The sequence below is a fragment of the Somniosus microcephalus genome, chromosome 2, assembly GCF_052327205.1.
Source record: "Somniosus microcephalus isolate GS21.2 chromosome 2, FLI_Smic_1.0, whole genome shotgun sequence".
NCBI lineage: Eukaryota > Metazoa > Chordata > Chondrichthyes > Squaliformes > Somniosidae > Somniosus > Somniosus microcephalus.
Genome location: NC_140988.1, coordinates 171,251,531 through 171,267,726, shown reverse-complemented (window position 1 = coordinate 171,267,726; position 16,196 = coordinate 171,251,531).

Below are 16,196 nucleotides of genomic sequence, written 5' to 3'. Positions count from 1 at the left end.
CCATCACCAAGAGTGGCTCGGTTGCACCACTACTGACCGAGCTGGCCAAGTCCTGAAGGACATAGCTACCAGACTGGGATTGTGGCAGGTGGTGAGAGCAACAACACGAGGGATAACCTACTTGACCTCGTCCTCACCAACCTACCTGTCACAAATGCATCCATGACAGTATTGGTAGGAGTGACAACTGCACAGTCCTTGCGGAGACCAAGTCCTGTCTTCACACTAAGAACATCCTCCTTGGTGCTGTGTGGCATTACCACTGTGCTAAATGGGATAGATTCAGAACAGATCTAGCAACTCAAAATTGGGCATCAATGAAGCACTGTCGGCCATTAGTAGCAGAATTGTATTTCACCACAATCTGTAATCTCACAGCCTGGCGTATCCCTCACTCTATCATTATCACCAAGCCAGGGGACCAACCCTGGTTCAATGAGGAGTTTAACACAGGACTACATGCATGCTAAACAGCAGAAGCAGCATTCTATAGACAAAGCTAAGCAATCCAACAACCAATGGGTCAGATCAACGATGTTGGAGTTGACCATGTGATTGTACATGGCTTTGGTGAGAACACACCTGGAGTACTGTGCACAGTTATGGTCTCCATATCTAAGAAAGGACATACATACCTTAGAGGCAGTGCAACGAAGGTTCACTAGATTGATTCCTGAGATAGAGGGGGTTGGCCTGAGGAGATATTGAGCAGATTGGGACTATACTCTCCGGAATTTAGGAATGAGAGGTGATCTCAATAAAGCATGTAAGATTCTGAGGGGGCTTGACAGGGTAGATGCTGAGAGGTTGTTTCCCCTTCCTGGAGAGTCTAGAACGAGGGGGCATAGTCTCAGGATAATGGGTCGGCCATTTAACACTGCAATGAGGAGGAATTTCTTCACTCAGAGGGTTGTGAATCTTTTGGAATTCTCTACCCCAAAGGGCTGTGGATGCTCAGTCGTTGAGTGTATTCAAGGCTGAGATAGATATATTTTTGGACTCCAGTTGAATCAAGGGATATGGGGATCGGGCGGGAAAGTAAAGTTGAGGTCGAAAATCAGCCATGATCTTATTGAATGGCGGAGCAAGCTCGAGGGGCCATATGGCCTACTCCTCCTCCTAATTCTAGGAACATAGGAATGGGGTAGGCCATTCAGCCCCTCAAGCCTGTTCTGCCATTCAATGAGATTGTGGCTTATCTGTGACCTATCCCTTAATACCTTTGGTTAATAACAAGTTATCAATCTCGGATTTAAAATTAACAATTGATCTAGCATCAATTGCCGTTTGCGGAAGACAGTTCCAAACTTCTACCATCCTTTGTGTGTAGAAGTGTTTCCTAATTTCACTCCTGAAAGGTCTGGCTCTAATTCTTAGACTATGCCCCCTAGTCCTAGACTCCCCAACCAGCGGAAATAGTTTCTCTCTATCTACCCTACCTGTTCCCCTTAATATCTTGAAAAATTCAATCAGATCACCCCTTAACCTTCTAAATTCTAGGGAATACAACCCTAATTTGTGTAATCTCTCCTCATAACTTAACCCTTGAAGTCCGGGTATCATTCTGGTAAACCTATGCTGCACTCCCTCCAAGGCCAATATATCCTTCCTATGGTGTGGTGCACCAGGGCTTTGTACAGCTGCAGCATAACTTCTACCCCCTTGTATTCTAGTCCTCTAGATATAAAGGCCAGCATTGCATTAGCGTTTTTGATTATTTTCTGTACCTGTTAATTACATTTGAATGATCTATGTACCTGGACCCCCAAGCCTCTTTGGGCATCCACTGTTTTCACCATTTAGAAAGTACTCTGTTTTATCCTTTTTAGGTCCAAAGTGGATGACCTCACATTTGTTTACATTGAAATCCATTTGTCACAGTTTTGTCCATTCACTTAATCTATCGATATCCCTTTGTAATGTTATACTTTCATCTGCACTGCCTACAATGCCGCCTATCTTTGTTTCATCGGTAAATTTGATATATGATTTTCTATGCCATCATCTAAGTTGTTAATAAATATTTTAAATAGCTGAGGCTCCAACACAGATCTCTGTGGGACATCACTAGTCACATCCTGCCAATTAAAGTACTTACCCATTATCCCTATTCTTTGTCTCCTGCTGCTCAGCCAATTTCCTAACCAGGCCAATAATTTACTCTGAATTCCGTGGGCTTCTACCTTAGATAACAGTCTCTTATGTTGGACTTTATCAAATGCCTTCTGGAAGTCCATATAAGTAACATCCATAGACATTTCCCTGTCCACGATTTTAATCACCTCTTCAAAAAATTCAGTCAGGTTTGTCAGGCATGACCTGCCTTTCACAAATCCATGCTGGCGCTCTCTGATCAACTGAAACTTTTCGAGGTGTTCAGTTACCCTATCCTTAATTATAGACTCCAGCAATTCCCGACAACAGATGTTAGGCTAACTTATTCCCTGGTTTCCCTCTCTTGTCATTATTAAATAGCGGTGTGACATGCGCAGCTTTCCAATCTAAAGGAATGGTTCCTTGAATCTAGAGAACTTTAGAAGATTATAGTTAGGGCATTTGCAATGTGCTCACCTACTTCCTTTAAAACCCTGGGATGGAAACCATCTGGTTCTGGGAATTTGTCGCTCTTTAGTGCCATTATTTTCTTCATTACTGTTATTTTACTTAAGTTAGTTTTATTGAATCCCTGTCCCCGATTCAATATTAGTTTCCTTGGGATTTCTGGCATGTTATACTGTGGAGTTTTAACTCCACAGCATGTGACATTTTTCTTTGACAGGGTTCCTGCCCGGAAGTCAGCCTGACTGACAGGCTTGGCTTCCAGTCGGGTGGGGAGCACTCCGGAGCAGGGCGCAGCCACAGCCGCAGGTAGGGAGCCTGCAGCTGATACTGGGAATGTGGGGAGGGTCCGATTCCTGACCCCGGTGGGGGGGAGTTGGGTGGTGGGTTTCAGCCCACCTGATGGGGTGAGATGGGGCGGGGCTGTTCCAGTCCTCAACCCCTGGGGGGGGGTGCAGGTCCGATCCCCAACTGTGGGGGGTCTTATGTGCATAGCTTCTGGAGATTTGTGGCTCTAGCGTCATTAGCCCTTATTTAAATCAGCTCTGTGGGCACCTGGTGGGCTTAAAACAATATTAAGAATTGTGTGTAAAATCGGTGGAAATGGTTTCTTCCCCAATTTGCTGTCCAGAAAAATATTTGCCCTGATTTTAGCCCTGAAAATTGTGGAATTTTAGGCCGATTAAATATATTAAAACTGATCTTTTAGAGCGCAGGTTGGCGGGTGGTGGGGGCATCAGCTCCTCCCAGGTGATGACGTTGGTGGGATGTCGGATCGATTTTTGTGATCAGGCTTCATTTAAGTACAGTAGGCAAGCTCCAGTGCTAATCAAGCTCATTATAGACAGTTCACTGTTTGGGAGGGCAGGAAAACTGGCAGGCCTGTCACTTCTTAAAACCAGCCAGCAGTTCTTAATGGGGAGGTGGAGTTTTCCATGGTGGTGAGTGGACAGCCCATTACTGAGCCAGCAAGCAGAATGATGACAGCCATGGCATCTTGATTTTCAGATACTGCTGTGGAGGTACCCGTTGAACAGATGAGGAACAGGAAAGAGGTCCTCTTTTCTTCAGATTGTCAATGGGCGCGCTGGAGTGCTGGTTGCAGGCTGGTGTTGGAGCCCTCCTGCTTCTTCGCCATCCTTAAGGTCATCAGTGTCCTTGTCCTCATCCAATAGTGGCTTCACGTGTTACCCTAGGGGGCATAATCTTAAAATAAGGGGCTGCTCATTCAAAACTGAGATGAGGAGAAACTTCTTCACTCAGAGGGTGGTAGGTTTGTGGAATTTGCTGCCCCAGAAAGCTGTGGAAGCTACATCATTAAATAAATTTAAAAGAGAAATAGATAGTTTCCTAGAAGTAAAGGGAATTAAGGGTTACGGGGAGCGGGCAGGAAATTGGACATGAGTCTAGGTTCGGAATGGTCGTGGCCCTGTGGGTAGTGGAGTGGGCCCGGGGGCCGTGTAGCCTTGTTCTGCTCCTACTGTGTTCTAATTCTGTGTTAGATTTCAGGAGATGGTTTTATTGCTGTTCCTGGCTGGGGTGGAGATCGCCTTTACAGAAGGTAAGTACTGTAGAAAATATATGGACAGAGTGATCTCCTGGAAGAATTTCGATCGCCTAGATGGGTCGGAGAGGAATTTCCCAGATTTTTTTCTCCCAAATTGGCCATTGGGTCTTTATCTGGTTTTTCGCCTCTCCCGGGAGATCACATGGGTTCGGGTAGATGCGGAGTGATATAAGATTTGAGGTTAGGATCAGATCAGCCATGATCTTATTGAATGGTGGAGCAGGCTCGAGGGGCCGATTGGCCTACTCCTGCTCCTATGTTCTTATGTTCTTAGAGTAAGGTTATGCTACATACAGCAAACTTATCATTACTACACTATCATACGGGACACTCTTTCTGGGATGTATTGGAGGAAGCCAACAGACCTGTCCAGGCAGTGGAATTATTGCTTGAGGACTCCAATGATCTGCTCAATGAGGCCTCTAGTTGACCCGTGGATCCGATTGTAGTGTAGTTTGGGCAGCAAGTATGGGTTCCTGAGAGAAGCCATGAGCCAAGTGTGATGAGGATATCCAAGTAGCCAGTCTCTCACTTGCTGTGCAGGGGCAAAGAGTGTGAGGCGGGGGGTGGGGATGAAGGTTTGGCTCAAGATAAAAGTGTCATGGCAGCTGTCAGGAAAGCAGGTACAGACTTGCATGACGTAATGCTGCTGATCACATCCTGCTACCGCATGTTTACAGGCAGAACCGAGATGAAAATCGGCACTAATTGTCTCCACTGTAAGCTTATACAAGTGAAAGAGTTAAATTGGAACAGGATATCTATCAATGTAATAGCAGGAAACCTGGGAAATCAATTATTTTTAACAATGCAAAGTTCTTATTGGTCTGTTGTAACTTGTTTTTATTCATTTTGAAAAGCAACATTTTCCATGAAACCTGAGACTCCCAGCTTGGTGTGTTTAAAAAATGATATCAACAATTGCTGGCATATTTCTTCCCAGTTTCAAATATTTATGATTGTAACTGTAGAATAATCCAAATGGCTTACTTTCAATCATCAAACAAGATTTGAAATAGATGGAATTTATATCACTTTTCTTAAATATTGATTTGGAAATACATGCACTGCATTATAGATAAATACATTATCTAAAACTAGTAACATCAAAATGAAAATACTATTCACAAGTGATGAAAATAATTATGCACACAATAGAATCATAGAATGATACAGCACAGAAGGAGGCCATTCGGCCCATCGTGCTTGTGCTGACTCTTTTAGAGCTGTCCAATTAGTCACACCCCCTGCTGTTTTCCCATAGCCCTGTAAATTTACCCCCTTCAGGTATTTATCTAATTCCCTTTTGATTGTTACTATTGACTCTGCTTCCATCATCCTTTCAGGCCGTGCATTCCACATCACAACAACTCGTTGCCTAATTTTATTTTTCTTCATGTTGCCTCTGGTTCTTTTGCCAATTATCTTAAATCTGTGTCTTCTGGTTACTGACCCTTCTGCCACTGGAAACCTTATTTACTGTCAAAACCCTTCAGGATTTTGAACACTTCTATCAAATCTCCCCTCAACCGTCTCTTCTCTAAAGAGAACAACCCCTGCTTCTCTTGTCCATTTATATGTTTGTAAAACACTTTTGTGTTCCCTTTTATGTAACCCACTAATCTATTCTCATACAATAGAATGCATAACTCAGATATGTCTGGCCCTCACCTTATTCAAGTGCTGCTTATGCAATGCTATATATTGTTACCTCACATTAGTATTGATTTGAACGTCGGTTTAGATGTTCTCTGTATGAAGATCAAAATGTTCACCTTTCAAAAAAAATACAGGTTCTTGGGTACTACAGACTTCAGATATATATCTGCAGTGCTTGTGATAATGGTCCATTATCCCTCCTTGTCCTACTTAATCTCTCTATTGCCTTCAGTCACACTTTCCTCCTCAAGTGCCTCTCCTCCTTTGTTCTGTTTGATGGGACTGCTATTAATTGGTTCTGCATTTACCTATCCAATTGTAGCCACAGCATCTCTAGCAATGGCCTTTTTCCTACCTCAGCACAATCACCTTGGGACTCCCCTAAGGATCTCTCCTTGACAACCTCCTCTGCCTCATGTACATGTTACCCCTGGTGCGATCATCTGGTGAGTATTTCTACAGTCCAGTCGTTAAAGTAAAAGTAAGGTCTCTAGTTTAGAGTAAGTAGTGTGTAAAGTGAAGTAAGGTCCCTAGTGTATATAATATTCTTTAATTTAGAGGAAGTAAAGGGAGTAAATTAAGGGTAGGGCATGGCAGAGCAGCTCAGCAGAGTGGAGTGCTCCTCCTGTGCTATGTGGGAAGTCAGGGACCCTCTCGGTGTCCAGGGCGAACACGTGTGCAGGAAGCGTCTCCAGCTGCAGCGACTTGAAATCCGCGTTTCGGAGCTGGAGCTGCAGCTGGAGTCACTGTGGAGCATCCACGAGGCTGAGATCTTCGTGGATAGCACGTTTAATGAGGTGGTCACACCGCAGGTAAAGAGTGCACAGGCAGAAAGGGAATGGGTGACCGCCAGACAGAGTAAAAGAAGTAGGAAGGTACAGCAGAAGTCCCCTGGGTCCATCTCCCTCTCCAACAGATTTTCTGTTTTGGGATATTGCTGGGGGAGATGGTTTCTCAGGGGAATGCAGCAAGAGCCACGTCCGTGGCACTACGAGTGGCTCAGCTGCACAGGAGGGGAGAAAAAGAGTGGGAGAGCAATAGTGATAGGGGATTCTATCATAAGGGGAACAGATAGACATTTCTGTGGCCGCAGACGTGACTCCAGGATGGTATGTTGCCTCCCTGGTGCCAGGGTCAAGGATGTCACTGAGCGGCTGCAGGGCATTCTGAAGGGGGAGGGTGAACAGCCACAGGCCGTGGTCCATATCGGTACCAATAACATAGGTAGAAAGAGGGATGAGGTTCTGCAAGCAGAATATAGGGAGCTAGGAAATAAATTAAAAAGCAGGACCTCAAAGGTAGTAATCTCAGGATTACTCCCAGTGCCATGTGCTAGTGAGAGTAGAAATAGGAGAATAGACCAGATGAATGTGTGGCTGGAGAGATGGTGTAGGAGGGAGGGATTTAAGTTCCTGAGGCATTGGGACTGATTCTGGGGAAGGTGGGACCTGTACAAGCTGGACAGGTTACACCTCGGCAGAACCAGGACCAATATCTTTGCAGGGGGGTTTGCTAGTGCTGTTGGGAAGGATTTAAACTAGTTTGTCAGGGGGCTGGGAACCTAAGTGTGAGCCCAGAATGGAGAGAAACAAAGCTGGAAGTGCAAATGACGTAAGAAAACTACTAGGCATGTGATCAGAGTATTAAACAAGGCTTTAATCGACTGTTTCACAACATGGAAGTCTAGTTATCCTTCACTAGTTCCTGTTTACAAAATGTCCCTGAGCAAGCTGGGCCCGTGCCTGAGTATTTATACTCTCCCTGGACAGCGCCACCAGCAGGCCACCCAGTATATTTCATAAGTCCTTTCTACATGAATGGCACGATTTATGTCAGCAAGTTAGAAAAGTAGTCAGCAAAACTAGTAGGGAGCAGAAACAAAGGCCAACAGTAAGGAGGGTCAAAGTGCAGAAAAATATTAAACAGGCAAAGTTGAAGGCCCTTTGTCTAAATGCACGTAGCATTCACAACAAGGTAGATGAATTAATGGCACTAATAGAAGTAAATGGGTATGATGTAATTGCCATTACAGAGACATGGGGCTGGATTTTCATTCAGGTGCGGGTTGGTGTCGTGTAATCCGCATTTCGTGTTATCCACACGAATCTAATTCGATGTGGGCGATTGATGCTATTTTAACTAAATTGCCCAATTGAGATCCAGCGTGTGGGAACCCATGGCAAATGAGTTTCTCCAGTCTGAAAGTTGCCTCTGATGACGTCATCATTGCTGCTGCATTTAAGGGCTGCAAGAAGCTTTGCTTCTTCTGCAGACTGCCAACCTTTTGGCATTTGCTGATACACTGAGCTGGAAGCAGAATGGCCAGAGAAAGACCGAGGTCTGCACCCCGTTTTGACGACGTTACCCTGCAGGCTTTAGTGGAGGGAGCAAGAGCTCACAAGGAGGTGCTTTTCCCTTCATCAGGGAGGAAGATCCTCCCCAGCAGACAAAGGCTGTGTGGCTGCAAGTGGCAGAGGAGGTCAACTCCTTATCGGCTACCTGCAGAACCTGGATACAGTGCAGGAAGAGATTTCATGACCTTCAGCGCACTGGAAAAGTGAGTATGAATTTCCCATCACTCTCGATCTGATCCCCATTACCTTTCCTCACCAGCACTCAGCTTTAGCAATCTCTTCCTCCACATCCCACTTGACACTCACATCCATGCACCCTTACCCATTCCCTCTCTCTCTATGGTCACATTCACCTAACTATTCGACTATGCAGCCCTCACACTCCCTATCACTCTGATGCTATGAAAACAACTGACAACACACAGGGAGGGCCCTTGGTCTTGCCACGTCACTCCATCTTTGTCTCCTTCTAAGCATCTATGCTATGGATTCTCTACACTCACTCCTTCATTCTCACCTCCACTTGTCTCCCTTATTGCAGGAAAAGAGAGCTCACAATAAAAGAGAACAAGCAAGGACAGGAGGAGGGCCACCCTCAGTAGCCCACCTCACCCCCTGGGAGGAGGTGGTACAGGAGATCATAGGAGTAGAGGACGACGCGCATGTGGGGGACGGACAGACGGGTGTATCACACCAAGCTGGTGACAGAATAGTTTTCCATCTCATTGACATTGCATGAGTCACTGATAATGTTTCAGAAGTTCTAACAGATGGACGAATGATCATCTGCAATATGCAATGTGCATGTAACCTTGGCATCACATCTCTGACTCTTTCCTTTACTCCCCCACAGGACCATCGCAAGCATCCGTCCCCACTAGCCAGAAGGAACAGGCTGAGCCTCCAGACTCCTCAGAGGAAGCTGCAACCTCTGAGGGCGCAGCGTCAGCAGAATTCTGCGCACCCAGCACCAGCGCAGACGCTCACACCTCGGTGGAACCTTCGGGACATAGAGTGGTGTTGTCACCTGGTGTATCACAGCTCACAAGTGAGCATCAGCAGATTGTGGAGACAGGGACAGCAGTGGAGAGTCCTAGTTGGAGGGTGCAGGACTCTCCCAGCTCGGCTCAGCTGCATGTCGACCCTCTGCCTCTGGGTCCATCCACAGTATCAGCGGTGTTGGCACTCCAGGCACAAATGCAGGAGTCTCTGGCAGGTTTTGTCTCCAGGGTCGCTGTGAGTGTGGAGCGAATGGAGGAGTCCCTCGCTAACATGAGCAGAGCCATTGTGGAGTCATTGGCACATGAACGCATCGCCATGGAAAGGATGGCAACCTCCGTGGAAAGGATGGCTACAGTAGACGAGAGGATGGCTACGGCCATGGAGGAGCTAAGTTGCCAAAGTGTTCAAAGCATGGTGAGTGTTCAGAATAGACTGACATCTCTGGAGGAGCGATGGTCAGCTATTGAACAGAGAAACCAGACCTTCATGGCAGTCCCTCTGAGTAGGACTGCCAGTGCAGATATGGGTCCCCATGGCCCCCCTGATGTGCAGCAAGGTGCTCTCAAGCGACTTGCAAACGCTGAGGGGGACCTGACCCATGAGAGGGAAGTTGGTGGCAGACATCAAGGAAGTGGGGGCTCCTCTCCAAGTGCTCACACTTCCATGCTACTGCAGAGCCCTCGGTCAGAGCCCCACCAGAGTCCACACCCAACTGAGATCGGCGTCTCAACCCCTGCACAGCCGCAGGAGCAGCAGACTGTTGACGAGCCCTCACAGGTTTGCCACCCCAGAGGACGCCCGCCAAAGGTGTCGAGACAGGAGCAGCAAGAAACTGAGCAAGAAGCCTCCACATCTGCTGAAGCCACAGGGGAAACATCATGTAGGAGCACGCGTAAGAAAAAGATACTGCACAAATAGTCACAAGGGTAGTCACTTGGGTGAAATTTGATGTTTTATGTGTAAAAGCCATCATATGAATCATGTACATAAAAAATCTAATGGCTACTGCTGTAGTTGTGGCGTGTGTCATTTCGCAAATGGGACTTCCACATTGAGGACTTAGGATTACTTGCAATTATCAGTATGGTGGTCAAATTGCTAGGAATCAGCTGGTTCGTTGCCATTGTCGATGCTCAGGTAAGAAGATGCGAGGCAAAAGTGCTTGAATGGTTAGGCTAAGCAAATCTGGCCAAGATGAGTGCGTTCCTTGCATCCCGGGCAGCTATGTTCTCGCATACTGCTGCCGCTGGTTGATGGGCCTCTGCAGGATGTTCGTTTTCGCTCTCCTCCTCCTCCTCATCTGAGGAGGATATGTGAGGAGCCACTTGGTCCTTCGGAATCAGCAAGCCACGACACTGTGCCATGTTGTGAAGTGCACAGCAAACCATAATGATTCTGGAGACCCTGGCTGCTGAGTACTGCAGGGCTCCACCTGATCTATCCAGGCATCTGAAGCGCATCTTCAGCAAACCGATGGTTTGCTCGATTATGGCTCTGGTGGACATGTGGCTGGAGTTGTAGCTCTCCTTAACTTCGTTGGATGGTAGTCTCAACGGCGTCATTAATGGTGTCCTCAGGGGATAGCCCTGGTCTCCAAGTAGCCATCCGTTAAGTTGGTCTGGCGGACTGAATAGCGGAGGCACACTAGACTGGCGCAGTATGAAGGAGTCATGGCAACTGCCAGGGTACTTGGCACAAACATGCAAAATTTCCTTCTTGTGGTCACACACCAGCTGAACGTTAAGGGAGACGTCGTTGACAAAAATACCTGGATTGCTATGTGGTGCCTTAAGGGCCACATATGTGCAGTCAACGACGCCCTGCACCCTTGGAAAGCCTGCCAGATGAGCTAATCCAACCGCGCGCGCCGTGACACTTGCTCGATCCTTGGTGAAATGGATGTGATTGTGCGCGAGGGCAAAGAGGGCATCAGTTACCTGCGTGATGCAAGTGTGTGCGGCCGCCTGGGAGATGCCGCTGATGTCTGCTGCTGATCCCTGGAATGAGCCTGAGGCAAAAAAGTTGAGTGCGGTGGTGACTTTGACAGCTACTGGTAAGGGCTGTCCACCTGGTCCTCTGGCCTGCAGGTCTTGTTGCAGCATTGCACAGATGTCATCCACTACCTCTCGCGAAAGTTGGAGCCGCCTATGGCACTGCTGCTCAGAAATGTTGAGATAGCTGACCCTGTGTCTGTAGACCCTGTTTGGGGGTATCTCCTGCGCTGACTGGCTTCCATGCACTGGCCCCTTCTGGCCTGTGCATCTTCAGGTGGGTGACTAGCAGCTTGGTGTGCCTGTTGTTGCTGCTGCTGCTGTTGGGGCTGCTGTTGTTGTTGCTGCTGTTGTTCGGCCTCATCTAATATCCAGAAGGGAAGGAAATAAATGGCTCCCATGCTTCTGGTAGATGCCTCAGTTGAGGAAGCGCTCAGTGAAGGTGGCGAGAGGGGTTTCCCAGGAGGTCACACTGGAGATGGGTGTTAGGCTCCAAACTTCCACAGCTGTGGTTATGCCTTGTAGAAGTTCCCCCAGACCTGAGACTACAAAGTCCTGCCACCTGCAAATGATGGCTGATCAAATCTCCTCTTTAATGGTTGACCTGCAGCTGATAGTCAGCAATCCAATTGTGCTCCCGCCAGGTTTCACCATCATGTTTCAGAACAGGCGTGATTCACGTGGGAAAAGGGTTAAAATCGCAATGGCCATTCAAAATGGCATTATAGAGGCAATTTAGTGCTTGTTAAGGGCCTCTTGGAGGCGGGACGGAGATGGGACCATCAGACACGAATGTTTGAAAAATGTGTGGAGGCGGGATGGAGGTGGGGTTGGGCCCGCCCGCCAGTTTTTGCAATTTTAACCACCTGCACGCCTCCAATCCCGCCTCCCCGGCCCAATGAAAATCCTGCCCATGGTTGCAGGGTAACCAAAGCTGGGAACAGAATGTTCCAGGGTTCTCAACATTTAGGAAGGACAGACAAAAAGGAAAAGGAGGTGGCATAGTGCTGTTAATAAGGGATGAGATAGGTACGGTAGGGATAAAAGACCTTGGCTTGGCAGATCATGATGTAGAACTGGAATCAGTTTCGGTGGAGCTAAGAAACAGCAAAGGGCGGAAAACATTGGTGGGAGTTCTGTATAGGCCATCAAACAGTAGTGGTAATGTAGGGCACAGTATCAATCAAGAGATTAGAAGTGCATGTAACAAGGGTAGTGTTGCAAAAGGGTGGAAAGTTTCCGGTAAATTTCCGGAAATTTTCCACGGGAAGTTTAGCTTGGGAATTTTGCCCAAAAAAGCACATGCTAGCATAATATTGTTTTTTTTGTATTTCTTTTTTTTCCACAGGTCCTCTCTTAAAATTACTAACAGAGATGGAATCTTAATTATTAAGGAATTTCTTAATCAATATATGTTTATCTTCTTACTTGGCTTGTTTTAATAATTACAAGTTTTGTGTGTGACTGTGAACAAATGTGTCCTGATTGGTTGGATGAGTGGATGAGCGATTAGCTCCCTCTATTTGTAATATTTGCATATCGAATTGTGATTGGCCTGCAGGCATCTGTAAGACTGCTATAGTTTTTTTAAGATCCAGGTTAGGGGTCCTGAGGGAAGTCATTTTGTTTTCTGCTGATGTTGTGATGATGCAGTAAGTAAATCAGACTTTATAACAAATAAACCAGTTACTTGTTGAACTCTGTTGTCCTTCAATTTAAAATATACAAAAGAATACACTATTGGTGATGTAGCGTCGTGTGTGTACAGGTCATGCTTCCATCACATGGAGCATCAGCAAAAATGTACTCACCCTGTTGCAATCGTGCTGATCGACCGCAGTTCGACACAGAGATGAATGCCCTTTATTTCTCTGCATAGAACAATGCCACGTTTACCGTCGGATGTGTGGAAGCATTTTACCCCAGGCATTAAAGATGGAAAGACTGTGTACATGTGCAAACACTGTAGAAAGCCATATGTAAAGAATGCCACAAAGATGCAGCAGCATTTATCCAACTTCACTCAAAGCTCACAGCAGTCAGCCCAGAGTTCCTCTGCTTCCATTCAAGAAGATGATGGTTCTCATTCAGCATCAGGCTCCTTATCATCAGCAACTCCTGGCCCACTTGGAAGGTTCTTTGATACAATGGATAACCATAGCCAGAAGAATGCAGATGAGTGCCTTGCTCGAGCTGTATATGCAACAGGCTCACCCCTCATGCTCACAGCCAATGTGTACTGGAAGAGATTTTTCAAAGTTATTCGCCCTGCATACTGTCCTCCCACCAGACATGCTTTGTCTACTTATTTGCTGGAGGCTGAGTATAACAGAGTCCAAGGAAAGCTCAAAGAAACGATAGTGATGGCAGACTGTGGTGCAGTTATCTCAGATGGGTGGTCAAATGTACGAGGGGAGGGCATCATAAACTACATCGTCTCCACTCCTCTCCCAGTGTTCTTCAACAGCACAGACACGAAGGACAACAGACACACAGGCACATACATTGCTGATGAGCTGAAAGCGGTCATCAACGATCTTGGATCACAAAAGGTCTTTGCAGTAGTTACTGACAATGCTGCGAATATGAAGGCTGCTTGGGCTCAAGTGGAGGAGGCCTACCCTCATATTACGTCTATTGGGTGCGCAGCTCATGGGCTTAACCTGCTCCTCAAGGACATCATGGGTTTGAGAACCATGGAAGCACTGTACAAGAGAGCCAAGCAAATTGTTAAGTATGTCAGGGGAAAACAGGTAGTTGCAGCAACCTACAACTCCAAGCAAATGACAAAGAACAAGAACACCACACTGAAGCTGCCCAACAACACTAGATGGGGTGGTGTTGTCATAATGTACAACAGCCTTCTGGAGGGTAAGGAGTCGCTGCAAGAAATGGCAATATCCCAGTCTGGGGATATGGAAACCACCATCAAGAAAATACTGCTGGATGATGTGTTTTGGGAGAGAGCGGTTTGCAGCCTTAAACTACTCTCACCAGTAGCATCTGCAATTTCTCAGATTGAAGGAGATGACGCTGTCTTGTCAGATGTTCCCAGGCTTTTTGCTGATTTAAAAGAACAAATCAGCATTGCCCTACCCACATCCCTGCTGCTCAAAGCAGAGGAGAAGGCAATTGTTCAATTCATACAGACGCGTCAAGAATTTTGTGTCAAGCCGATTATGCTGCAGCATACATGCTGGACCCAGAGCATGTTGGGAGACCAATACTTTCTGGAGAACAGATCAACAGCGCTTACAGTGTGATTTCTACCCTCTCACACCATCTCAATCTGGATGTGGGCAAAGTTCTGGGAAGTCTGGCAAAGTTCTCTACCAAGCAAGGTCTTTGGAATGGGGATGGGATATGGGAATCATGCACATACCTGGTGGAAGGGACTTTGTGCATCGGTGATACTCCAAATCCCACCTTCATCAGCGGTCTCTGAACGAAACTGGTCACTTTTTGGGAATACGCATACAAAGGTGCGCAACAGGCTGACTAACAAGAGAGTGGAGAAACTGGTGGCTATCCGGGCGAACCTACAACTTATTGAGCCAGATACAGAAGTGTCCACCACACAGCTAGACGCTGACACAGAGGAGGAAATGGACACGTCAGAGCCAGAGTCAGAGAATCAGGAGGAGCAATGAGGAGCAGAAGACTCAGAAGACTCATGAGTGGAAGACTCAAAGGGACAAAATAAGGACAAATTACAGGCTAAATAAGCTGACGCTCTTTTAATTTTATTTTAGATGGGTCTTTTTTGTGGGGGTTCAATAAAGTTCAAAATTATAACCTAAATAAAGTTTTGAAAGCCTGTTTTTATTTGTATGGAACAGTATGTCTATTTTGACGACAAAGATAATATAAGGGTCAGAGACAAAAACCATCAGTGTGCAAAAAAACTCAAAATTCCCGAAAATTCCCATGGAAAGTTTCCTCTTTTAAAAATTCCCAGAATTTTGCAACCCTAAACAAGGGCAATACAGTAATCATGGGGGACTTTAATCTACATATTGACTGGGCAAATCAAATTACTACTAATGGTGTGGAGGATGAATTCTTGGAATGCATGCAAAGTGATTTCCTGGACATACTGATGTGGAGAAACCAACCAGGGAACAGGCTATTCTGGATCTGGTACTGTGTAATGAGAAAGGACTAATCAATAATCTTGTGGTAAAGGGGCCTTTACGGACAAGTGACCATAATATGATTGAATTTTACATTAACTTTGAGTGATGTAGTCCAATCTGAAACTAAGGTCCTCAATCTAAACAGAGGAAACTGCAAGGGTATGAGGGACAAGTTGGCCATGGTAGATTGGGAGACTACACTAAAAGGTATGAAGGTGGACATACAATGGCTAACATTCAAGGAAATAATGCATAATTTGCAACAAACATATATTCTTCTAGGGCATCAAAACACAAAAGGAAAAGTTATCCAACCATGGCTAACAAAAGAAATTAAAGCTATTATTAAGCCAAAGGAGGAAGCTTATAAAGTTGCCAGAAAAAGTGGTCAGCCTGAGGATTAGGATCTTTTCAGAAATTAGCAAAGGGGGACCAAGAAATTGATAAAGAAAGGGAAAATGGAATATGAGCACAAACTAGCGAAAAATATAAAAATGGATTGTAAAAGCTTCTGTAAGTATGTGAAAAGGAAAAGACTGGTGAAGGTAAATGTAGGCCCTTTATAGTCAGAGATGGGAGAATTTATAATGGGGAATGAGGAAATGGCAGGGAAATTAAATAAATACTTTGTTTCTGTCTTCATGGAGGAAGACACAAAAAACCTCCCTGGAATACGAGAAAACCAAGGGTGTGGTGAGAATGAGGAACTTAAAGAATTATTATTAGTAAAAAAAAACAGTACTAGCAAAATTAATGGGACTAAATGTCGATAAATCTCAAGGACTGGATGACCTACAGCCTAGGGTTTTGAAAGAGGTGGCCATTGGGATAGTGGACGCATTGGTTGTCATCTTCCAAAATTCTATAGATTCTGGAACGGTTCCTGCAGATTGGAGGATAGCAAATGTAACCCCGCTATTTAAGAAAG